The following is a 5343-nucleotide window of genomic DNA, read 5'->3' as shown; positions in this document are numbered from 1 at the left end:
CTTCTTGGCCCCTGGCTATATTCCTCGATAGCCATCAACTTCGGTGGTTTGTTGTAAGTTCCGAAAGCACTTTCAACTTCCAAAGCATCCGATAACTTTTTCTTTGCATTTGGAGGATTCTCATTCGTGTTGCTTGAAGAAGTATTGTCTCCAGAATTTCCAGCAAATGCATACATATCGCTAAACGGGTTCATGAAAAGATCATCCATCTTGAAAGTACCTGAAAAATCAGCAAACACTTAGAAAATTTTCAAAGTTTTGAAAAACAGTGATTTCGAGCGAAATCAGCTTTTTGAGCGAAATCAATCAAGATCAGTTTGAGCGAAATCAGATGTATTCTGATTTCGAGCGGAATCAGAAAGTAGGTTTCGAGCGAAATCAGAAATGATCAATTTCGAGCGAAATCAGAAACTTATGTCCCTACGAACGAAATCAGAACTTTTTCTCGAGCGAAATCAGATTTCGCTTCAAATAACCATGAGTATTTGGAGCGAAATTAGAATTTTCGAGCGGAATTAGCGATTAATCTTTCGAGCGAAATCAGGTTTTTAGGCAATTTTTACCAATTTTAATTCGAATTTTAACTTGATTCTTTCTAGGGTTTGTTAATACAGTGTTTTATACAATATACTCGAAATTCAGGCCATTTCAACCGTAGGAACTAGTTCAAATCAGAAAAGTATGAGAAGAAGAGAGTAGAAATAAGAAAATCCGGTAGAATCAAGCTGCTATGGTATGAACTCCTCGTCCTGAGCTCTGATACCACTTGTTGGACCGTGTCCGACCCTAAACAGTCAGTATAAGGCAGTTCATCTTCGTATACAGAGGCGGAATCAAAGTAAACAAAGTCACAACAGCTTTTCCTTTCAATTTCCTTCTCTATTAATGCTTTTTAAGTAAATTTTGACAGCAGTTCGACACCTAGCACATGACCTGATTTCGCTCCAAACATTACAAATGAAATTACACATCGACTATTTATTGTGAGTCTGATTTCGCTTGAAACGACACGAGCGAAATCACCATGTAACTATTTCGGGCGAAATCACCAGGTAAGCTTGGAGCGAAATCACCTAGAAGACTTTAGGAGCGAAATCACCGAATTACATCAGGAGCGAAATTACATGATCACCTGATTTCGATTCAAATGACACAAGTGTCATTTGGAGCGAAATTACACTCTAAAACCATTCTTGATTTCCGTGCTCCAATCTAACCTATCTAGACCTAAGACTCGATACAGACGCAGTAAACAGACATTCAGTGCACCACCACTGAATCTTTTTGAGATTGGAAGCAACAATGAAGCAGGGTCTTCTTGTTAACACAAGACACTAAAACCACCCAAATTCATCTCGTAAGAGAGCAAGTCATTAAAATTAAACAACTCACAACCTAAACCCCACATCAAAGGTAGGAAAGAGACATCGCAACTGAATGATTCACCCCTGGTGAGATGTTTTAAACCAAAACCATACCTGCACCAGTAATCCTAGCACGTGCACCACAATAGAAAGATGCAACACGTTGATTTGCAGCCCCGTGTCTTCTTCCTCAAGCCATTTTCAGTAGACATTGCTCTTAATCTCGATTCAACTATTCAAATTAAAAGAAACAACTACCTAAGAAGAATCAGGTCAAGTGGGTTGAGAGTTTTTCATAAACAAATTTTAAGAACACTCATCAGAGGCCTATGTATCTTATATCCTTAATTTAGATACTTGTTGCACAGTAAATATAACATAGATACATTAATTATCAAGAATGAGCTGTTCACCAATGTCAGACTACATACGTTGTATTTAGACATATCCAGACACCATCTTATTGCCATGCTTTTGGTGGGATGTTTCTATATACACACATGTCTAATACAAAACAAATTAAAGATATTTCTTTTAAAAAGTATGGAAACATTTAGAATAGTTAAACATAAAGCCGCAACACTAAGGACTAAAGTTAGTTTGTTACTTACCAAAAAACCCTTCGAGTACATCAAAATTGATTCAAGTTATGTTTAACTACAAACGGGTCAAATGAGTAACTTTTCATGTCATTTAAACATAAATCATAAGTCATTATAAATACTCACAAGCTATTTTCATGAAAATTAAAACACACATACATATATCTAAACACACACACGCATATGCTAAAATTCAATTCATATGAATAATAGGAAATTGGGATGAATGATGGATATATAATGTTTAAAGATATAAAAAATGAAAAAATGGCACAGCAAGGGTCTTCATGGGAAGCACATAAGAACTGGCTAACAAATTACAAATTCATGTGTTGAATGTTCTGTAAGATTAAATATATTTATTTTATATTTAATCTAGTAGCCATTATAATCATTTACATTATATGGATCAAAATATATAACAATCCTATTAAATAATTAGTTGGTAATTGTTGATGGGCCTAATTACCCTTATTAACTAATTAGGGTTTCCTCCTAGGTGCATATATAAGGAGAATAATGTGGAGGTTAAGGGGTTAGACAATTTCACAAACCCTAATAGCACATAACATCAATCTCGCCTCCCTCTCCATAACCGATTCCCTTGTGGTTTCTTATCATCACCATCATTAGATTGCACCCTAAGGAGGAACCAGACCAAGATGACAATCATGTCAAAACTTATTGCTGTGTCTCCATCTGGATTCTCTATTGGCCTGTACTGCTGCAATCAGATATGTTTTCATGTTTTCCTTTACGCCTAAAACAGAACTGAACCAACATGTGGTATCAGAGCATATGTTGATTAATCAGTTCTGTTTTTATCCATTATTCTGGGATAAAAATCTGGAAAACGGAGTTTGAAAACTTCATAAACCATAACAGTAGGTTTCGAGTTCTTTGAATGTCACCGAAAACACTTTTTCGATAAACTGAATTGGTTAATAATGTGACTCGAAATCGAATAGGTTAATTTTATGTCCGAAATCTGTTTTAGAAGCCTTAAAATTCAGGTTTCGGGTTCCAGAATCATGTTTTTATTTTTAGGGTTCATCATGTTTTCTTAGGAAAATTCGAAATTCCTTTATGTTTTGGAATATAATTTGGATTTTTGAGTGTTATTTCCCTGTTTGATCCAATTTGATCTGTTAAGTTCATTCGAAAACTGTTAAAAGATATACAGTTATAATTTTTTGAAATATTATGATAAAATTAGATCATCACTAAAACAGGAAACCATATGTCAAAATCCCTAACAATTCGAATTTTCAGTTATGTTTTTACATTCACAGCTGTTAACAGGAAGTTTCGAGATCCCTTCTAACGAGCCGAGACCAAGATCTCGACTCGAGACCACAAGGTCTCGACTCGAAATCATAAGTGTTCTCAAATGTTTACAACTCGAGACAACGATTTCGACTCGAGACCATAAGGTCTCGACTCGAGACCACTAAGGTTTCGACTAAGGGCTTAAATCTGTACAACTCGAGACAAAGGTCTCGACTAGAGACCATAAAAGTCACAACTCAAGACCATGGTTGCGACTCGAGACCTCATAAGGAGTCGAGATCTCATAATTCACAGCAGTCGAGACCATGATTACGACTCGAGACACTGAGGTTGCGACTCGAGACCATTAATGAGTCGAGACCTCATAATGTTATAAGTTGAGTCGATACTTGACTCGAGATCTCACTCGAGACCTCATAACTTGACTCGAGATCTCACTCGAGACCTCATAACTGACTCGAGATCTCACTCGAAACCTCATTATTTTAGGCTGTTTAATGTGAACTAAGATTTAGCTCGGGGCTCCGCCCCGAACCCCGTGGTTTGCTAAGATTTAGTTCAATCCGCGCTAATGTGAACTAAGATTTAGTTCGATCCGCGCTAACAGGTGGTTTTGCTATTAAATGTGAACTAAGATTTAGTTCGATCCGCGCTAATGTGAACTAAGATTTTGCTATTAAATGATTGGTTTTTGTAATTACTTAGTTAATTAATGAGGATCAAATAATGTTTTACAAAACCAAAATGGTTTAACTTGAATGAGCTTCTGATGTATCACTTCTGGCCAAAGCTGATTTGATGCATCTACTTATCGTTCAAGTATTACGAAAGCTATGTTAAGTGTGCATCATAAACATGAATGTCTTAATATCTGGCCAAAGTTGATTTAATTCCTTCATAGATGTCATACTTAACAAGTGCATAACTAAAGTGATTGTCTCAATTTCTGGCCAAAGCTGATTTGTTACAACCACTTTGCACACATGCTTAAATGATTACACTTCTGGCCAAAGCTGTTTTGTCTTCGTTTAAGTAGAACTTTAAGTAGTCTATTATTTTGATGTTAGTAATAGACATATCACCACCTCTTCACACAATGATCCTTATATTAATGATCCTCAATTAATTTTTACGATCATTTCGTCTGCCTTATTCTTAGTACCCATAATTTTACTCACTATAATTTTCTTCTATAAATCTATATCTCATCCACTCTAATTCCTAAACCTAAAATGTTTTGCTTAAAGTTTCTATAAGAATTAGCTCTTAAATTAAATCCTTGATTATCTCTTAAGACACGATGATCCTATCGCTCTCTTCTGATAAAGCACTACAGAAGAAAAGTAGAGCATGATGAATAGGACAAATCAAACATGATGTCTCTTATGATAATCAAGAACTCTGTAACATAAGTGCTGTCACTAAAAGGTTATTCCAGATTAGGTCTTTCCTAAGACTAATCTATAATTGTGGAATAATCACTAGAACTCCTAAGATGCATGCCTTCATTTAAAATTATAAATTATAAAGCTGAGTGGTACATGTGAATACATAACAATGTACAATACCATGACCCATAAAGTTAAGGGCTTACGCATGGAAATAACTACAATTTTTCAGTACATGACATACTAAGATTTTCACTTGTACAATTTGATGCCTTATAAATCAACTATAACACTCAAAAATACCAAAGTATAACGAGGGTGTTGATAAGCAACATATGTACATAGAAATAAATGTTTGAAACTGGAAAATAAGATGTTATTCACCTTACAACCACTAAAACCTTAAGAGAGGATTGTTCTAAGGTCCGTAGACAAATTACAAGTGCTAATCCCAACGTTAAGGTTCTTCAAGGGAAAATCTCACTGCATAATTATGTCATTAGACTAGGCATAAGCAACGAGACTATCCATTATTCTAAAGAACAGTTGGGCAAATTAATTAGATAGTCACTTACTAATGATATTTAAGTCTGCTAATTTTAATATTCCAATTAACACATGATTAGTTGACTCTAGTTCCATATGTTTCCTTACCGGAACTCAACAAATAACTAACATGAGAGTTAGTGACAAGATTAA

Source organism: Helianthus annuus, chromosome 8, assembly GCF_002127325.2.
Source record: "Helianthus annuus cultivar XRQ/B chromosome 8, HanXRQr2.0-SUNRISE, whole genome shotgun sequence".
Classification (NCBI taxonomy): domain Eukaryota; kingdom Viridiplantae; phylum Streptophyta; class Magnoliopsida; order Asterales; family Asteraceae; genus Helianthus; species Helianthus annuus.
The sequence above is the reverse complement of the archived record's forward strand: the minus strand, read 5'-3'. Positions refer to the sequence as shown.